The 21,859-nt window shown below is 44.9% G+C and overlaps 1 long non-coding RNA gene across 1 annotated transcript in view; it reads right to left on the bottom strand.

Moving 5' to 3' along the window:
* Positions 1–10,251: 10,251 nt before the first annotated feature.
* LOC128592559 (uncharacterized) overlaps positions 10,252–21,859 on the bottom strand; it is a 42,464-nt gene continuing 30,856 nt past the window's right edge. Inside the window, exons 4-6 of the long non-coding RNA XR_008381924.1 lie at positions 13,526–13,670; positions 11,520–11,749; positions 10,252–10,568 (exon numbers count right to left, since the gene is read on the bottom strand). This is a non-coding gene — a long non-coding RNA (uncharacterized LOC128592559). The remainder of the gene's footprint in view (positions 10,569–11,519; positions 11,750–13,525; positions 13,671–21,859) is intronic.

Consider the following 21,859-nt stretch of genomic DNA (forward strand, 5'->3'; position numbering starts at 1 on the left):
CCCTGGCCAAAAACTGAAAAAAAAAAAAATGTATATATATAGTAGATAGTAGTCCCTTCTTACCCATAGTTTTTCTTTCCTGGTTTGGAGAGAGGGAGAGAGGGGTTGATGTGGTGGGGGTGGGGAAAGAGAGAGAGAGAACAAATGAAGGCACAGCGGGCATCCACATGAGTTTTATTCCAATATACTGTTATAATTGCTCTATTTTCTTATTAGTGATTATTGTAACCTTATGCAGTCTGATTGTCTGACTTACATTTAACATTTAATATAGGTATGCATGTAAGGGGAAAACAATAGTATATATAAAGTTTGGTACTGTCTGTAGTTTCAGGCATGCACTAGGAGTCTAGGAATATATCCCCTACAGATAAAAGGGACCTATGCATTAAAAATTAAATCCTATAATGCATAAAAATGACTCCTAGACAATAAACAATTGAGATTCATTCATTCCAAGTGTGTAAGGCTTATTCAACATTTCCCAATCAATTAATACAATCCATCATATCAATAGGCTAAAGGGGAAAATTCACATGATATAGAAATAGGTACAGAAAAGCACTGACAGCAGCCAACATTTACAATAAAATGTTTCTATAAAACAAGCAATAGAGGGGTATTTCCTCAATCTCATAAAGAGAACAACTACAAAATATATGTACTGCTAATATCATACCTACTTAATAGTACAAAACCAAATGTCTTTCCCCTAAGATCAGGAAGAGGTAAGATGTTTATTCTTATAACTCCTATTCAGTATTTTACAAGAAATACTAACCAATGCAATGATATACAATGGAGGGCGAAAAAAAAATTATATGTATACAAATTGGAGTGGGAAAAAATAAAACTGTCTTTATTTGCAAATTACATGATTGTTTATAAAGAAAATAAATAATTAACAAAAAAACTCCTGTATGTAAAAACCAATTAAGGACCTGAGAAGGGCTGGTAATGCTTATAGCCCAGTGACACCGGTTCACTCAAAGACTGAGGCCTAATTATAGATTAGGATTAGGATTAGGCCTAATTATAGATTAGATTAAGATTATAGATGGTTATATTCGCCCCACACCTTTCTACCACATACTAAAGGCCTATATACTACAATTTCTTTACCTGGTCTGCTGACCATGTCTGCTTTTCAACAACAAAAATCCACAAAGCATTCTAATAGGTAAAATGCTAAACAAAGCGAAAGAAAAAAACAGGGTCTGAAAATACAGAGCAAGGACCAGAACCAGACCTAGACATGGTAGTAATGTTGTAATTATTAGACCAGAAACTTAAGTTAACAATGGTTAGTTTGCTAAGGGGTCTAATGGAAAAAAATAGACAACAAGAAAACACAGATAAGCAGAAAAATTGAAATTCTAAGAAATAATAAAATAAAATGCTAGAAATTTAAAGCTGTTATAGAAATAAAGAATACCTTTGATGAGTTCATTGTTCGATTGGACCAGCTAAGGAAGAATCAGTGACCTTGAGGATATGTCAATGTAAACTCTCTGAGGTGAAAAGCAGAGAGAAATCATACTAGATAAAAAAGCAACAGGATTTGCCAGAATTATAACTGTGACATAACTACAAAAGGTTTTTTGTATATAATGGGAATTCCAGGAGAAGAATAGAGAAATGAACCATAGGATATATGAAGCAATAGTGACTTGAATTTTCCAAAATAATGTCAGACTCAAAACCAAGATCAAGGAAGCACAGATAAGACCAAACAGAATAAATGAGAAAATGCTTATAATATTCCAACTGTAGAATATCAATAATAAATAAAAATTATTAAATAAGTTTTAGAAAATAAACACTGTATCTATGGAAGAATAAGAAAATAACTGCCTCAGAAAATTCCCTTTTGTGCTTGCAATCTTCCTCTGCAGACTCTCTGACTCGCTGGTATAGACTGGCTGATTCCTGGACCTGCTACATACCTATCACTGGGGATTCTTCTAGATTTGGTCTGCTTTCCTTGGATACTGTGTATTCTCTTTTTTGGATTCATGTTCTGTTTGGCATGTATATTTGAAGAAATTTTCCCTGAGATGGCCTATTGATTGGTTTCTGAGTCTGTGTCTCAGAAAATGTTTATTTTGTTTTCACACTTGATTGATAGTTTGGCTGGGTATGAGATTCCAAGTTAAAATCAATTTCCTCAGAACATGGAAGGGTTTGCTCCATTTTCTCTCTATCATCTAGTGCTGCTAATGCTAGTTTGAGTCTTCTTTCTTTAAGGAAGTCAATCTCTTAGGAGGTAACTTTGTTACTGACCAGGGTATTTCAGAATCTGCGGTGGAATATAATAATGACCCATCTACTACGTTCTGCTCCAATCACTTCACCAAAAAGAGAAAGTTGGAAGTCCTTACACAACTAGTTTCAAGCCCTATAAAGTAAAAGTAATCAAATCAAGTGTTTATGGCATTAAAAAAGACACACAAATAAAAGAGAGGCTAGAAGTGGACTCACATGTAGATGGACAATTAATTTTTACAAAGATGCAAGGCAACTCAATACAGGAAAGGATAGTGCTTCAAGAAATGTTGCTGGAACACCTGGAGATCTATATGCAACATAATATACCTCCACCCATATCTCATAGTAGCTACAAAATTTAATTAGACTGAGTCATAGACCTAAATGTCATAACTAAATAGAGAAAACTTCTAGAAAAAAGATTCTTAATATTCTTCAGCTTGGAAAAGATTTCTTTAATATGAAACTAAAAACATGAATTCTAAACAACAAATCTACAAACTGAATTCATCACAGTAAAAATGTATTCTTCCAGAGATGCTGTTAAGAAAACAAAAAGGCTAATCATAATCTAGGAGGAAATATTTGAAAACTATATATATGACAAAGGACTTACATGTAGAACATATAAGAAACTTTTGACTCAATGAAAACCAGATAACGCAATTCAAAATAGGCAAAACTTTAGAACAGACATTTCACCCAAGAAGATGTATTAATACAAATGCTGAATAAGCACAGAGAAAGAAGTTCAAGATTATTAGTTGCTAGGGAAATGCAAATTACAAACATAGTAATTTACATACAACATCAAAAGAATAAGCAACAAGAGAAAAACTGGAGAGATAAATGGGACACCATCAAAATTAAAAACTTTCATCCTTTGAAGGATTTCAGTTAAGAAAGTGAAGAGACAACCCACAGAATAGGACATGTTTTTGCTAACCATATATCTATTAGATGCTTATATCCAGACTACATATTGAACTTCTATAACTCAATAATAAATGAGCCATCAGAGCAATGCAAATCAGAGCCATTAGATATCACTAACACCCATTAGGTTGGCTGGAATAAAAATTATGGACACTCACAGGTGCTAGGGAGGATGTAGAAAAATTGGAAACTTTACATACTGCTACTGGGAATGTAAAATGGTGCAGCTGCTTTGGAAAACAGTCTGGCTGTTCCTCAAACATTTAAATATTTAAACCATATGATCCAGCAATTCCACTTCTACACAAGAGAATTGAGAAACACTATGAATTTTGAAAGCATTATGCTAAATGGAAGAGGCCAGTCACAAAGGTCCACACATTATGATTCATTTTCTATGAAATGTTCATCCAGAATAAGCAAACACATTGCCTATTCTGGGGGGAGGTAGTGCGGTTGGAGGGTGAACATTTCTTAAGGGGTAATGAAAATGGGTCTCAAGTTCTCTCTGGCTACGGTTGTGCATGTCTGTGAATATTCTAAACATCACTGAGCCAGACACTTTAAAAGGGTGGGTTGTTGGCACATTGACTACATCTCAAGAAATCAGTTAAATGGAAAAACACAGCAATGAGATAGGACTGCACACCAACTAGAGTGGCTTAAATTAAGGATGTTGACCATTCTTCTTCCAGGGCGCCTGTAATGGCTCACCCTGCAGTAGAATGACAGGTGGGTGGGTAACTGGCTTCTCAAAGCTCAGCATCAAGACTTCCCTATAAACACCAGTGCCCAGGAAAGCCTTTCTGGCTCTCCCCTGAGTGTCCCTCTACAACTTCCCTCCAAGAACCACACATCATTGAGTTCTTGCTGAATGAATAACTGTGTGAACCAGTGCAAGGGAAACAATTGAGACACGACTCTCAGTCCCCAAGACTGAACTGATCCGTAGGACAGAGGTTGCAAAATGGGGGAGCTGGCTATCCCAGCCCAAGATGGGCAGTGCTTCACAACAGTAAGTGCCAGGTGCCAACACTTTAAGGGCAGGAAATTTTATACAAAGAATATAGATTTGGGGCTCCTCTTGGACAGGCCCTGCCTTGCTGCAATTGTCCCCAGATGAGTGGTGGCCACCCGTTCATGCCTTCCTTTCACAGATTTTCAGCATACAGCTGAACAGCATACAGTCAGGAACCCCTGACGCTGGGATCTCCAGAGCAACTCCAGCACTCATTCAGTCAACCATTCCTTTATGCTGTGGGGGTTGAGACCAAGGTGCAGAACCTGTCCAATGTCTCTTCTGCCAGCTTCAGGGTCTGACACACTAACTTCATATGTGATGAAGTTGGGCAGCCCAAAGGAGTCTCCTCTCAAAGGCCTGCATGACATGGGACCTGCATTTCACCTGGGAGAGAGACCAGGGCTTTGGGTAGGATGCTATGCAGACAGTGGAGGGAGTAGGCCATGTAGACAGTTGGGGAGAGAAGACCATAGACCAGTGGTTCTCAACCTGTGGGTCGCAACCCCTTTCTCACGATGGAAATGCATTACATCATTAGGAAGGTTGAGAACCACTGATATAGACAGTGGGGGGAGCAGGCTATGTAGACAGTGGGGGGACCATGAGTGGGGCTGAGCAACTCACAGGGGTGTACCACTCAGTGCACCCCATCTCTGGTAGCACCCTTATTTCAGCCCAAGACAATGGCTGTCTCTCCCAGGACCCAAAGGGTATGGGTGGTCACCACTTCTTGAGTCATACCTAGGCAGATGGTGACACCTGGGCACTGCTTACGGACAGCGTACAGTCAGGAAGGAATGTCTATAAAGAAAGGACAATTCTACTCCACTGAATTCTCCTTGCTTAATAAATGCTAAACTAACATGAAGTATCACCAAGTGCCAGCTCTCTGAGATGCAGCCCGGACCTCTGTTCCCAGGCCCACCTCCAGCAGTCCTCAGGGCAACTGGCCATCCTCCCTTATCCACAACACACGTACTCTCAGGCTCTCTCAAAGACCAGTGAGCCAGATCTGTGGCAAGAAAAGAGGAGGAGCAGGCAGAAAGACAACAGACTCCTTCATCCCATCGCCCTAGAACTCCTTCTAGGCTTATCAGGATCCAGGCCTTAGAGATCAACCTTGCCCAACCCAATGGGGGAGTGAGGTCTGGGGAAAGGGGACTTGTCCTGAGCAGAGTGTCCCTCCCTCAATCCAGACACTGGATGTTCCCCACGCCCCCTGAACACACACACCATCTTCCCAGTGCCACCCTCACATGCTTAACTTGTAGCTGGGGAATTGCCTGATAGATCAGATAGGCAATGATGTTAAGTCGAAAGAGAAAAGGAAAGAGAATATCATTTAAAAAAATTCTAATTGTCATTTTTTTTTTTTTAGTAAAAGATTCATATGGTCTAAAGAGAATCTGGAGTTGCTATTATTCTTAATTTTAAAGAGAGGTGGCCCAGGACATCCCCTTCATGTCCTCTCTTCCCTCCTGGCCCTTCCTGCTGCTCTGACTCATGCACATGAATGTTACTCACCTCCAAGTTCTCCAGAACCTCCAGGTCACTGAAGACCTTGACCTCAGAGCTGGTCTAGTGGTTGCACAAAAGGTCTAGCTGGCATAGAGACTGGAGCTGAAGGGCACCTCAGCCCTGACCTGTGCTCTGGAGAATTGACTGCTGGGGAGGGAGGCTGTGCCCACCAGAGCTGCCTTCCTCGTGCTCATGTACTTCAGATGCTTGTCCATCAGCCCGTGAATGTTGACCAAGAGAGGTGCTTCCCTAATTCCCCAAGGCATTCCACCTTGTCCCCTCTCTCAGCCATGCACTGCTATTATTATTCTTATAGCTTGAGAATTCCGATACATCCAGGGACCCTGGCCTAGCCAGGACACCCTCTCTGTGACCAGCAGTCTTCCTCAGTGTCCTAGAATCATCTAATCACCAGATCCTCCTCTGAGTGGCACTCCTAGGGCAGGACAAAGCATGATGCCAGAGCCAGCTCTGCATCTCAGGACCAGCCTGGCCTAGAACGACGGAGAATAGATGGCAGATAGCACCACCTGACACTGGGCTGCAGGTTGAGAAAGGGTGGACTCAGGATGGCCTACAACCCCAAGTGCAGCAGGAGGCTCCAGGAAGTCATGATCTATAACTATTTGGGTTCCTGTTCTGGCCTCCATGACTGGTCTGGAGTTGGACAGGCACTGCCAAGCAGGGCCTTGGGGGCTCTATACACTGGAACCTGGATGCTTGGATGTTTCCCTTCCATGGCCACACCAGCAAGTCAGCCTTCTTGCTGCTCCTTGGTTTCCCTTGTCTAGAGGGACAACCTGCAGCCCTCCTGGGGTAGCATTAGAGACTAACTAGGGCAGTGGGACTGTGCCAGGTCCTGGGCTCAGGGCACACTGAGTGTGCACAGGATACCTCTCCTGCTGCTACCTCAGCTCCACCCCACTGGTGTCCCAGCTGTGCAGCAGTTATGCATTGGCCTGTGGTACAGCCAATCTTTGATTAATTATTAAAGATACTCCTGGTCTGTAGTAGATTGATAACCATACCTGTAAGAACAGTCACTGGTTCTTGAGGGAAACGCTGGGAGCAGGACAATCTCCTGGCCAGAAGCTGGTTTGCGGCCTGGAGACAAGCCCTCAAGCAATCGAGTGGTCTAACATGATAAGATCGGTTGCTCGTTAGTAAGCAGGTATTGGGCCTTGAAAATTCGTGGTGCAGGTGTGAGAGTAAAGCTTGGGGAAAAGAGAACATAGCAATCCTTAAGCACGTAGTCCTTGTACCAGGCCTTCCTACACCTGTTGTATAGTGTTTTAATAACTGCTGCAGAGGTAGCTGGAGCATTCCTGCAGCCACGAGGGAGGTTACTCGGTAGGTCGGCTCTCCTGAACTTCTGGGGGGCCTCACCTCTTGCAAGCTTGTACATTCATCAGTCCGTGTTCCGGCTGTTTCCTGCACAAGGTGTTGGCGTGATACAGCGGCACCGACACTGGCCACTTTTCACTTGCTGCGTGCAGGCAGGAGGCCCATCATCCCCATTTCAGGGGGGAGGAGGCTTAGAGGGAACAGCTTCAACACTCACAGGCAGAATGGCAGAAACAGTAGAAGAGGACTCTGATCCAGGGATTTCCCCTCTGAACTCCTTTCTGCTCAGTGTAGATGGTTGCTGAGGCCATGACCCAGCTCAGGATGCCAGCCCCTCCTCGCGGCCATTTGGAGCTACAGAGGCCAGGGCCCTGGTGTTAATTAAACCTTGGGCTGGGCTCTTAACAACCCCTGCTCATCCAGACAGACGGCCGCTGTGAGCTGAATGTGCAGCAGACCCAACACATCCACATGGCAGACTCTCTGCAAGTCCATTTTCACACTCAAAATACTTGTAAATCTACCCAGAGCAGTGTCAAAGCCTGGTTTGGTGGCAAAAACCTCACATCCTGGAAAGTCGGAGATGGCTAGCTTGAACTGCAGCCAGCAGCTGATGAAGAACTTTAGGTGGAAGGTCTCAATGACTTCTATCTGGGCTGGACAGCACTCACCTAGAGATGGGGAGGAAGTGAAGGTGTGGCCAGACATGCTGGCCACCATACCCAGGCACAGGAGACCCCAAATCACAGAAATAGGCCCCAGGAAGCCAAGAATGGCAGCTTCATCCACATGCTTTCCATGCAGGGCCATAGGGCTGCCTAGAGCTCAAAGATGGAGCCACATTTGATAAAAGCCAAGGATAAACTATATGGGATGGGGGGCATTCAGAATCACAGAGAGTGTCATATTAGAATTTCACATTTGATCTACAGCATGCATCTGGGGACATGGTAGACAGGCCAGGCCCACTAATGCATATCTCCTTTCCCTGTCAGTAGGGGACAGATGCAACTGCCTTCTGCACAGTAGGAGGACACTGGTCCTGCACTAATACAATGAGTATCATTTCAGCAACACCAGAGTGCTGTCCACTTGCACTGAAGCAGGAAAGTAGGTACCATGATACATTAAGCCTGCTCCATTCATCAGAATGAGAATGGTGGGATTTAATTCTACCAGGTAAGTGGCTTAAAAAAACAAACAACAACAACAAAAACAGCCTATACAGGCAGTCTCTGCATTACAAACATCTGACTTACATACCATTCGTACTTATGAACAGAGGATAGTAGAGTAAGTCAGTGAGTTATAAACATTTGACTGACACATGACTTGCACTTATGAATGGAGGCTATTACCGATCATAGGTAAATGCATCACCTGGTTACAAGTTACATACAAATTCAACTTAAGAACAGACTTATACAACCAATATTTTTCTTAACCTGGGAACCATCTGTATTGCCTTATTTATTTCCAGCAGCTGCTGCTGTCCAGGGCTGTCCTAAGCATGGGATGCGGTTAAATGCCCTGCTATGCACAACTTGGTAATTATAAAATTCAAAATCAGTGACTAGTCCTGCTACTTAAGTTATTAGTTCTGGGATTAATGATGGTAACCTGTGGTTTTCTTTTGCTTTAGTGTGTGAGAAACAGGTAATTTGGGGAGGTGGGCTCTTTTATGACACAATCCTTTCACTGGCTTGACTTGCAGAGGACTCAGATTTCTTTTTTTTTTTTTTTTTGTAGAGACAGAGTCTCACTGTACCGCCCTCGGGTAGAGTGCCGTGGCGTCACACGGCTCACAGCAACCTCTAACTCCTGGGCTTCCGCGATTCTCTTGCCTCAGCCTCCCTAGTAGCTGGGACTACAGGCGCCCGCCACAATGCCCGGCTATTTTTTTTTGTTGTTGCAGTTTGACCGGGGCTGGGTTTGAACCCGCCACCCTCGGCATGTGGGGCCAGCGCCCTACTCGCTGAGCCACAGGCGCCGCCCGAGGACTCAGATTTCTGAAAGGCTGAATGGCATGTTAGGAAGGTGTTAAATGCTCTCTCTGGAGCTGGTATGAGTTTAAACCAAAAAAGCTGATAAAACCCTCTTAGATGGGCATGAAAATGCGAGGAACACTGGCTAGAGCCAGTAACTCAGCACTTTGGGAGGCCAAGATTGGAGGATCACTTGATGCCAGAAGTTTGAAACCAGAAGGGCACAACAAGCCAGCTCCCTCCTCCCTGGAGCCACACACAGTCCTTTAAAGACCAACAAGCTTATGTACCCCACAGCATCAACGACTCTGAAGCCAGCTTCCAACATACCTGCCCAGCAGTGCCCACCAAGCTTTGCCTGGAGGGGCTGCAGCTGCCTCCGACTCCCCAGGCCCAGACTCCTGACCTTCTTTCCCTGTATGTCCACCCGGCTCTGTGCTCCCCTCAGTAGCTAAGATCCATTATTGACCCTCTCTCCCCTCCAGCCCCATTTCCAGATGGTCCTCCACATACACAACAGTACTAGTGAGGGTCGTCCACAGCCTGCTGCTGGTCCCTCTGCAACCACTCCCTTTCTCTCTCATTCCACCAGGTAAGCTTTCTGAACACAGCCATCACCTGTCACTCTTTGCTTAGAAACAACATCCAAAAGTGATGGATCCAAAAGTCCTCACCCATTTTACCTGGAAATAGCCACAGGAAAAAATAATGTTGACTGAGTATTTGGTATGTGCAAAGACCGCTCCAAGTCCTTCACACTCATTAACTCATTTAATCTTCACAACACTATTATCTCCAACTCACAGGCAAGGAAATAAGCAGAGAGGCTCACTAACTTGCCCAAGGTCACACAGCCTTCTGGTGGTTGAGCTGGGATTTGACCCAGCCTGCCTGGCTCTAAAGCCCCTATTATTACCCTGCACCAAACTGCCCCAAATCCAATGCATTGGATCATCTGATTCCAAAGCAGGGCCCTGCTTCCCCCACATCCTCCCTTCCAGCCTCCCAGGCTCTACCCTTGAACCCCGCATTAGCTCATGATATCCTTCTCCCCAACCACTCTCAGAGGCTCTTCCTGGGATAGCTCAGCTTTATTGTCACAATCACAGGGTGCATCTGTCTGGCTCACACTGCAGACCTGCCACTAAATATGCAAACTGTCAAGTTAAACTGCCGGATTCTATCAGCGACCAGCACCAAGCATCTCCTTGAGATTTCCTGCTCATCTATGCAAGTGCCGATCTCTCCACAGGTTTCCCTTGGCCAGGGTCTCTCTTACCTTCTAGGCTGACCAAAATGGTGACCAGAAAGAGGAAATCCCCCACCATCCAGACTCCACATGGCTCTGGAGAGATGGCCAGAAGGACCAGCAGTGGGATGAAGTTGGAGAGGCCCAGGTGCTCCATGTTCCACACTTGAGCAGCGTCAGGCCCACACTGATCATGCAGACGACACAAGTTTTGTTGGGGCTCTTCTCAATGTGCACAAAGTTGTCTCTAGGCACAGGACAAAGAAGAAGCTCTCAGTCTTCAGAAAGCAGCCCTAATTCCAGGGAGAGAAATGCAGGGTAGGTCCTCTGCTGAGTGAAGCTTTTCACTAGCTGAGGCCCCAGACACTGCTCCAACTTGAGTTTACCAAGCAGCTTCCCCAGAGGAGGGATCCCAGCAGGTGGATCAAGCTGCACCTTCTTGCTCATCTGCTCAGATGGAGCCTACAGCCCTCAGCTGGGAACTGCCACCATTGTCACCCCCATACTCCAGAAGGGAAAGCGAGCCCCAGGGCGGAACCCGATCCACAGAGAGCTCCCTGACCTCCTTCTACCGGACATGCCAGGACAGCACAGGCTGTGCCTGGCTATGTAACTACAACAAGCAACACAGCCCTGCCATTTCCTCCACTGTAGGGTAGGAGCATGGCGCCCAGCCCATAGGCCTGCAGTGAGTAGGAGTGAAGTCAGCAGAGGGGAAGCACCTGGGAGGGCACCTGTCACACAGCATGTACTCAGTGCGGGAGCTCAGACTGGCTGCTTTCCTCACCGCCAATGGCCTTCTGACCCTAAGCCCTGCCAGGTCTCTCGGGGGCTATCCTACCACCAGAGGGGAGAGACTGCTATGGGGCATGGAGAGACCTGCCCCTGCCTCAGGCTGGCAGGGGCCAATATCGCAAATATGGAGCTCTACACATGCCTCCTCACCAGCCCCTCAGTTGTAGGCCCTGGGGACTAGGAAACATTCCCCCAAATGACAAGTATGCAACCATGCTTGGGAAGTGACCTGCTCTGCCCAGAAAGGGCAGAGCCGCGGCTAGCAGCAGGCCAACTCCAAACCTCAGCTCTTCTCATAAGCAATGCCTCTGACACCTGGTCCAAGGGAAACCCAGGTGAGAAGGGTCACTGACACCGGGCACAATCTACTGGCACTTGGGGAGCATTCCAACCTGACACCTACTTCCCCCTGGGACCATGCTGATGTGTCTTCTCTGAGTTAGGCTCCAGCTCCCTGTGGCAATGGTGCTTCCCCTCTGTGGCCCTGCACCGTATGGTGTGGCCGGCCCCTTCTCTTGGAAACCAAGGCGATGACCATCTTCCTCTGATGGCACCAGTCTCTCTGTGCTGCCTCTATCAATTAGCTCCAGACAGGTAGGCTTTGCAGGAGAAATGAGCAACATCCACAAGGACCTGTTAGAGGCAAAGTGGAGGACCAAGTTATGAGCATAGGAGATGTCTCCAGAGTCACTTTGGAAGTGTACAGTGAAGATCACAGTCACCCCCAAAAGCAGGGCTGCCACGGCATCCTTGCTCTGTGTATGTAACCAGCTCCATAAAGAAGAAAATATTAAAAACAATTTTCTTGTAGTTCGCTTCTGTTTCCAGTTCCCCGGCCAGTAAGATTTACTGACCAGAACTTTGGAACTTTCTGCAGCACTGATGTATTCCTTTTTGAGTTTCTTTTCCAGGAATGGCAGAACGTTCTTGAAGCTACAAGATAAATACAGGTGGCAGCAATGGTTATTAATTGCCTTCCAAGTTTCCATACTCCCCTCCTCTTCCTTAAGGAAGAAACCCCATTTTTTTAGGGTAGTAAATTGTCCAGGGAAAGCAATTCCAGATTCTCTTGCCTTTGGTGTGGCTAATGGGCAAAATTTTGATCAGTGAGATGTAGATAGAAATTGTTCTAAATATCTGAAAAGGCTAATTAAAAAAACTCTTTCCCCTTTAGCATATGAGGAATGCAAATATGACAGCTGGAGCTCCGGCAACTATTTTGGACCCTGAGACACCCTAAAGGATGTAAGCTACATAATAGCATGACAACGTAGAAAAACAGAAGCCTGGAACCCTTATGAATATAGAGCAATGAAACTAACCCTATGTGAAACCTTATGTGATAGAGAAATAAACTTCTCTGCTGTTTAAGGCCCTGACATTTTGCTATAAGTGCAAAACAGAAAAAGAAAAGAGATACATGTCTTTTTATAAAATTTGTTCACTCAGAAAGCCACAATGCTAAGGGACACATCTACCTTTTCTTCACGCTTAAATCCCAGATTGCAAGAGTGAGCTCAAGTTTGGGGTCTGCTACCTCAGCCAAGCAGCCAGGAAGGAGCCTGAAGATCCTCCTCCCTAGATTCCTGCTGAAAAGCTCCATCTTTCTGCAGGTGTGGCCGGGTTTTCCCAAGAATACATGCTGTCCTTGTTGAGATTTCTATCACCTCCACTCTAGCCTCAGCCCTACTCTAGTATTGTGCACAGGAAGGAGAACTTGACCTCCTCCTGTTAAACTGGTGGCCCATCACCCATTCATAGTTTTCTTTGTTTGTGGCAAGCAGAGACAAAATATGTTACTTCTTTGCATATTTTCAGGCCTACCTTTCCCCCGCCTTGAGTGTCATATCATGGGACAAAGGTTGCTGTGTGTTTTCTGCTTTGGGGCATCTTTTGGCTCAGAGCAGAGATGGGCACGGGGATGGGGGGAATCTCACAGACACCTGCAGCATAACTGGATGGCTGGGCAGGAGGAGCAGGGTGGGTCTCTGCTCACAGCAGACACCTGCAAGGGGCTGTTGAGTTTGCTCTGGGGGTCTTAAGTGGACCAGTTTGTTCTGAAAGGGACTGGAGTGAACCAGAGGTGCCCCTCTGACCTGACCCTGGTTGGAAACATTTCCAAGCCTTTGGAGCTCACATTACTGCCTTGGTCAGCGCTCTGCCAAATCTACCAAGCACCATCCCAAGTGAACACATGGATATCAGCACCCACTGTCCCCTGTGGGGAAGGCTCTGCTTCTCTGCATCAGTTCCTGCTTCCAGCCAGAAAGTCACAGGTAAAAGGAGGCATGCCAAAAGCTGTTCTAAACAATTGGGGTTTTCTTACAAATTCATCAAAGCAAATGAATAATTTTGCACCAGGGAAGGAGTGGGCAGGGTGGGTAGGGGAGAGGCAGAGTCCTGGCTCACCTTGAAGGGCAGGTAGGCAGCGATGGTGATCCCAGCACTCAGACGGACATGGCTGTGTTGTAGCCCACCAGGAGTTTACGATAGCCCTTGGCCTCAGTTCTCACCCTGAAGTTGCTGCAGTGCTTAGAGCCCAGTGGCAGCCTCCCTGCACCGAGGGGAGAACCACATGGTCATCGTGAACTTGCCCATGGTGAACAAGGCATGACGGGCTGAGGGTCCCTCTTCATCCTAGGATTGATAAGCCGTCTGAAGTTTTTTTTTTTTTTTTGTAGAGACAGAGTCTCACTATACTGCCCTCGGGTAGAGTGCCGTGGCGTCACACGGCTCACAGCAACCTCTAACTCTTGGGCTTACGGGATTCTCTTGCCTCAGCCTCCCAAGCAGCTGGGACTACAGGCGCCTGCCACAACACCCGGCTATTTTTTTTTTTTTTTTTTTTTGTTGCAGTTTGGCCGGGGCTGGGTTTGAACCCGCCACCCTCGGCATATGGGGCCGGTGCCCTACTCACTGAGCCACAGGCGCCGCCCCGTCTGAAGTTTTTACTTAAAATTTTTTAAGTAAAATTCACTTGAATACATAATTTATAATAACTTTCCCTCACATATTGAACATATCCGGTACCCAGATCAATTTTAGTGTTATAAACAGGAGTTAATATAAGCACCCCCAAAATCTCCTGCAGCCTCATCCAATGTCCACCCCATACCTGAAGAAAACCCCTACTCTTACTTCTACCAGCACAAGTAATTTTCTTTGATATGTAATTTATATGCAGGGAATCACTGTGCATAAACTCTTATATATCTGGCTTCCTCAGGACATATAAGATTCCTCATTTGTCACTTATTGCACACCCTCATCCATATTTCTGTATATTATTCCATTGCATGGATATAGACCAACAGACTGACTCATGCTATTATGCACAATTCCATTCCTTCCAGTTTGGGGCTACGATCCACAGTACTACTAAGAACATCTGGGCACCTCCCTTTTTGAAGGCACACTTAGGCATTTCTGTTAGGTGTGACCCCAAAAGTGAGACTCCTAGGCCATGGGGCATGTGTTGTAAAGGCCAATTATCTTTCTCAAAGTGGATCCATCAATTGGAAGTTCTAACAGTTGCCCTACATCCCTACCTTTATTTTCCATTAATTTTTTAATTAAAATTATAACACCTTACTTAAACATAACAAAATAATCCCACCTTTGCACCTTTCATGTGTATAGTGCAGTGGCAGGTAGCACATTCACACTGTGGTGCAACTGTCACCACCATTTACCTACACAACTCATAAAACTCCAACTCAGTACCCAACAAACAGTAAGTCCCTACTTCCCACCCCTTTTCCTCATAACCACCCTTCTACATCCTGACTCCATGAACTGGATGACTCTGGGTACATCACATTAATGCAATTAGATAGTATTTACCTTTTGTGACTGGTTAGCAAAGTGTCCCCCTAAGGTTCGTCCAGGTGGTGGTATACATCAGAATCTCCTTCCATTTTATGCTTGAAAATGTACATACAGACCACATCTGGTTTATCCACACATCACTGATGAACACTTGTGTTGCTTCCACTTTTTGGCTATTATGAACAATGCTATGAATGTGGGTGGACTAATATCTCTTTGAGATTATGGTTTCACATGGTTACCCTGTTTCACTCTTTGAGGAACCACCATACTGTTTTCAAGAGTAGAGACACCATTATACATTCCCTCCACCAGTGTACAAAGGTTCCAGTTTCTCCAAATCTTCACCAACACTTATTGTTTTGTTGTTTGGATAGTAGCCATCCTAAGGAGTGTAACATGGTTTTTGATTGTGGTTTTGCTTTTCAGTACTCTAATCATTAGTGCTCTTGAGCATCTTTTCATGAGTGTGTGTTGGCCATTTGTATATCACCTGTGGAGAAATATCTATTCAAGTCCTTTGGCCATTGCTTAATTAGACTGTTTTATTGTTGTAAACATTGGAGTTCTCTAAATATCCTAGATGTGAGCCCATTATCAGGTATATGATGTGCAGGTATTTTCTCCCATTCCATAGGTTGCCTTTGACCCTGCTGTGTCCATTGGTACACAGAGATTTTAGATTTTGATGTGGTCGAGTTTATCTATTTTTAATTTGTAGAGTGTGCTTTTAGTGTTATAGCAAAAAAAAATCAATGCCAAATTCACTGTCCTGAAGCTTCCTCCTATGGTTTCTTCTAGTTTTATAGTTTCAGCCCTTAAGTCTTCAATACATTGTGAGTTTTGTGTATGGTCTCATGTTACAATCCAACTTCATTCTCCTGCATGTAGATATCCAGTTGTCCCAAAACCATTTGTTGAAGAGACTGTCCTTTCCCCACTGCATGCTCATGGCACCCTTGTAAAATCACTTAACCATCCAGGAGCAGGTTTATTTCTGGGCTCAGGGTTCTCTTCCATTGCTAAGTCTGTTCATGGCAGTGCCACCCTGTTTTGAACACAGGGGCTTCTAATGAGTTTGAAAACAGAAGTATAAGAACTCCAAGTTTGCACTTCAAGATTGTTTTATTAGGGGTCCCTTGAAAGTCTATATACCTGAACCTTTGCTAAATTTGCTTTAGTTCTTAGAGTTCTTTTGCGGTATATGAGATCACATCATTTGCAACTGGTAACTTACACCCTTTTCAATTTGAGTGCCTTTATTTCTTTCCTTGCCTAATTGCTCTTTCAGTTATTGGTGTCACCAGATTACATGGGTATTTATTGTGTGTCTCAAAACATCAACTAATAACAGCCTTTTCTGATACATTAGTCTCTTAAATCATGTACAAAACAAAAATAGTACTAGATGTTGTAAAAGTCCATGTTTACCTTTACCAGACATCTTTATTTCTTAATCAAGGTTTGAGTTCCTATCTAGTGTCCTTTCTTTTCAACCAGAAGGACTCCTTTGGTTGTAGGGTAGGACTAGTGGTACTCAGTTTTTGCTTATCCGGCAATAGCTTGATTTCTTCCTCAGTTTTGAAGCACAATTTGTTGGATATGTTGGATATTGGACTCCTGGTTGACAGGCCTTTTTTTTTCTTTGTTTCCTAACAACTTTGAATATTTCAACCCACTGACTTCGGGCCTCCAAAGTTTTTGATGACAAATCTTATGTCAATTGTGTGGGAAAATCAGCTCTCTAGATGTATCGCACACAACAGAACACTTTTGTATAGTATCATGATGGAGCTATTTGTAGCATCATTCTGATACAAATCAGAATTTAAAGAAAAAGAAATTGGACATTTCACGTAAAGATGTGATGAGGTCTTTAAAAGGCTAAAGGTATTACAAATTTTCAAACTATAAGTGAAAAGGCTATTTCACTACAAGTGAAATATTGTATAGTTTTAAATTTCTTTTTTTTTTTTTTGAGGGGGCAGCATGGGGACCATTTTGGCCCTCTAGTTTTAAATTTCTAATAAACTAAATATTAATCTCTGTAACCCATGTAAACTAGTAGCATCTTCTTCTCTTTAAAGAGGAAAATGTTTTTGTACCCATAAAAAAAAAAAAAAAATTAAAAGCCACTGTGTATTTATCCACATCCCTGATTGGTCTATTTCTTGCTCTGACCTCATGTTAAAAAAAAAAACATTGAGGTTAAAACCTATATAAAGCCCCTGTCTGGGCCTTGCTTGGTCTTTGGTCCTTGTAGCCCAAAAAAAAAGCCATTGAGTTTAAAACCTATATAATGTCCCTGTCTATGCCTTGCTCAGTCTTTGGTCCTTATAGCCCAAAAAAAAAAGCCACTAAGGTTAAAACCTATATAATGTCCATGTCTGGGCCTTGCTCAGTCTTTGGACCTTGTAGCCCCCCCCAAAAAGCCATTGAGGTTAAAACCTATATAAAGCCCCTGTCTGGGCCTTGCTCAGTATTTGGTCCTTATAGCCCCCCCAAAAAAGCCATTGACGTTAAAACCTACATAAAGTCCATGTCTGGGCTTTGCTTGGTCTTTGGTCTGTGTAGCCCCCCAAAAAAGCCATGGATGTTAAAACCTACATAAAGTCCATGTCTGGGCTTTGCTCGGTCTTTAGTCTGTGTAGCCCCAAAAAATCTATTGAGGTTAAAACCTACATAAGGCCGCTGTATGGGGCTTTGGTCCTTGTAGCCCAACAAGCTGCTTTTGGTGGTTGTGGACTTTGACCTTAGCTAGACCGATACCACACCTGAAATTCCCAGTCCCAGTTGTGCCCCTGAGCCTAGCCTCGTGTCCTACTCCCTCCCCCAGTACAAGGAGACTTAGGGGAGGGCAAGGAGGAGACAACGAGCTCAAGGAAGGCCTAGAAAAGGCCACTCCTGCCTGACTGGACAGGCAGAGGAGCATGTGATTCCTTTATCGTGGTTATCACAGTTAGTAGTGTTAGCATAGTGTAGATAGTGTTCTTCGTGTAGTCTTATTTTGTTAGATTTCACATAGTATTTTTATCCTTGTTACTTTTACAAGTAGTATTAGCCTAGTTAGTGCCCCAGTTAGTTAGCTTCGTTACTGTTTTCAGTGTAGTGAGTATAGTTGTGGTTGATTAGCTATTTAGTGTAGTTTTCCTAGTGTAGTGGTAGAGTAGTTAGACTCCCCGTGATGCCTGGTGTGGCCTCCATGTCTATTGGCAAGGATGTCCTCCAAGACTATGAACTGTTAGAGATCATTGGCCAAGGCAGCTTCACCAGGCTGATGCTGGCTCGGCACCTTCGAACAGAAACTGAGGTAGCAGTCAAGATACTATCCAAACACAGCACTTCTGGCCTCATGTCTGTCTCTTCAGACAGTGAGATAGTGAAGAGCCTGGACCATCCAAAAATCATCCAGCTGCTGGATGTTATAGAGGGTAAGGAAAATTTATACCTAGTCATGGAGTATGCAGGTGGCAGAGACCTTGCTCAGAGAATACTGAGACTTGGCCAGATGGAGGAGAGGGAGGCCCAAGCCATATTCCTCCAGATAGTAAAAGCTGTCCAGTACCTTCATAAAGAGGGCATAGTTCACGGGGATCTGAAGCTCCACAACATTTTATTAGATGCACAAAACAATGTGAAAGTAGCCAACTTTGGCCTCGCCACAACCTTCACTGAAGGTAAGAGGTTAAATACATTTTGTGGGACCCTCTATTATTTGGTTCCAGAAATCTTCCTAACACCAAGGATACCCAGGACCTGAGACAGACATCGGAAGCCTTGGGGTTATCCTACATACAATGACGTCTGGGACTCTACCATTTCATAGACAGATCATGAACCAACTACAAAGCAAGGTCATAAATGACACCTATGCAGCACCACTTTTCTATTCCAAAAAACTGAAAACCTTTATCAAAAAGATCCTGACCCCTCACCCCTGACCCCAGGGAGAGGCCCACCCTTTCCCAGATAATGGAAGACCCATTAGTGGATAAACTCTGGGCAAAACAGCATGAGGCCACACACGCCAGAGAAGACCGACACCACACCAGAAATTCCCAGTCCCAGTTGTGCCCCTGAGCCAGGCTCCGTGTCCTCCCCACTCCCTCAGCACCAGGAGCCTTAGGGGAGGCCCAGGAGGAGACACCGAGCTCAAGGGAGTCCCAGAAAAGGCCACTCCCTCCTGGCTGGACAGGCAGAGGATAAGACCTCCACTGAAGAAACTCCTCACTCCACAAAGCTGGGTCCTATTTTGCTGTTTTGCATCCTCCCTGAACAGCTGGGGGTGTGCACACCCTGGTTTAGGCAACAGGAGCAACTTAGTACTTGGAGTTCATCAGAAACACTCAGTGGAAAGGAGCTTTCATGGAACTACCGAGGTCACCCCAATAACAGAACAGGAGGCTCTGGCCATGTACAGGGCAGAGATAGAAACACCGTGCATGCCCTCACCATACTGATGTTACCTGGTTAACATCTTCAGAAGGACCAAGAGGAACTTTAGGTCCTGCTGGCCTGTGTTGACTATTCCAAGTAAGATAACAAAGTCCTATAAATCAGACTGTGTTGCAAATCAGAGAGGGACTTGATTGTGGTCCCCAAAAAGGCCACTCATGCCTGGCTGGACAGGCAGAGGAGCATGTGATTCCTTTATCATAGTTCTCACAGTTAGTAGTGTTAGCATAGTGTAGATAGTATTCTTAGTGTAGTCTTATTTTGTTAGCAGACTTCACATAGTATTTTTATCCTTACTTTTACAAGTAGTAGTAGCCTAGTTAGTGCCCCAGTTAGTTAGTTTGTTAGTGTTTTCAGTGTAATGAGTATAGTTGTCGTTGATTAGCTATTTAGTGTAGTTTTCCTAGTGTAGTGGTAGAGTAGTTAGACTCCCCGTGATGCCTGCTGTGGCCTCCATGTCTATTGGCAAGGATGTCCTCCAAGACTATGAACTGCTAGAGATCATTGGCCAGGGCAGCTTCACCAGGCTGATGCTGGCTCAGCACCTTCGAACAGAAACTGAGGTAGCAGTCAAGATAGTATCCAAACACAGCACTTCTGGCCTCATGTCTTTCTCTTCAGACAGTGAGATAATGAAGAGCCTGGACCATCCAAAAATCATCCAGCTGCTGGATGTTATAGAGGGTAAGGAAAATTTATACCTAGTCATGGAGTATGCAGGTGGCAGAGACCTTGCTCAGAGAATACTGAGACTTGGCCAGATGGAGGAGAGGGAGGTCCAAGCCATATTCCTCCAGATAGTAAAAGCTGTCCAGTACCTTCATAAAGAGGGCATAGTTCACGGGGATCTGAAGCTCCACAACATTTTACTGGATGCACAGAACAATGTGAAAGTAGCCAACTTTGGCCTCGCCACAACCTTCACCAAAGGTAAGAGGTTAAACACATTTTGTGGGACACTCTATTATTTGGCTCCAGAAATCTTCCTGCGGCAGACATCTGGAGCCTTGGGGTTATCGTACATACAATGATGTCTAAGACTGTACCATTTCATAGACAGATCTTGAACCAACTACAAAGCAAGGTCATAAATGCCACCTATGTAGCACCACTTTTCTGTTCCAAAAAACTGAAAACCTTTATCAAAAAGATCCTGACCCCTGACCCCAGGGAGAGGCCCACCCTTTCCCAGATAATGGAATACCCGTGGATGAAGTCTGGGCAAAACAGCATGAGGCCACACATGCCAGAGAAGACCGACACCACACCAGAAATTCTCAGTCTCAGTTGTCTGAGTTGCCTGGCCCCGTGTCCTCCCCTCTCCCCCAGCACCAGGAGCCCAGGGGAGGGCCAGGAGGAGACACCGAGCTCAAGAAAGTCCAAGACAAGACCACTCCCTCTTGGCTGGACAGGCAGAGGAGAAGACGTCCACTGAAGAAGCTCCTCACTCCATAAAGTTGGGTCCTATTTTGCTGTTTTGCACCTTCCCTGAACAGCTGGGGCTGCACACACCCTGGTTTAGGCAGCAGGAGCAACTTAGTACTTGGAGTTCATCAGAAACACTCAGTGGAAATGAGCTTTCATGGAACTACCAAGGTCACCCCAATAACAGCACAGGAGGCTCTGGGCCATGTACAGGGCAGAGATACAAACACCGTGCATGCCTTCACCATACTGATGTTACCTGGTTAACATCTTCTGAAGGACCAAGAGGGACTTTAGGTCCTGCTGGCCTGTGTTGACTATCCCAAGTAAGATAACAAAGTCATATAAATCAGACTGTGTTGCAAGTCAGAGAGTGATTTGACTGTGGTACCCAAAAAGGCCACTCCTGCCTGGCTGGACAGGCAGAGGAGCATGTGATTCCTTTATCGTAGTTCTCACAGTTAGTAGTGTTAGCATAGTGTAGATAGTATTCTTAGTGCAGTCTTATTTTGTTAGCAGAGTTCACATAGCATTTTTATCCTTGTTACTTTTACAAGTAGTATTAGCCTAGTTAGTGCCCCAGTTAGTTAGCTTTCTAGTGTTTTTAGTGTAGAGAGTATAGTTGTTGTTGATTACCTATTTAGTGTAGTTTGCCTAGTGCAGTGGTAGAGTAGTTAGACTCCCCGTGATGCCTGGTGTGGCCTCCATGTCTATTGGCAAGGAGGTCCTCCAAGACTATGAAGTGTTAGAGATCATTGGCCAGGGCAGCTTCACCAGGCTGATGCTGGCTCGGCACCTTCGAACAAAGGTGGAGGAACCAAATACAGTAATTCTGGCCTCATGTCTGTCTCTTCAGACAGTGAGATAATGAAGAGCCTGGACCATCCAAAAATCATCCAGCTGCTGGATGTTATAGAGGGTAAGGAAAATTTATACCTAGTCATGGAGTATGCAGGTGGCAGAGACCTTGCTCAGAGAATACTGAGACTTGGCCAGATGGAGGAGAGGGAGGCCCAAGCCATATTCCTCCAGATA

Source organism: Nycticebus coucang, chromosome 8 (assembly GCF_027406575.1).
Source record: "Nycticebus coucang isolate mNycCou1 chromosome 8, mNycCou1.pri, whole genome shotgun sequence".
Taxonomy (NCBI): domain Eukaryota; kingdom Metazoa; phylum Chordata; class Mammalia; order Primates; family Lorisidae; genus Nycticebus; species Nycticebus coucang.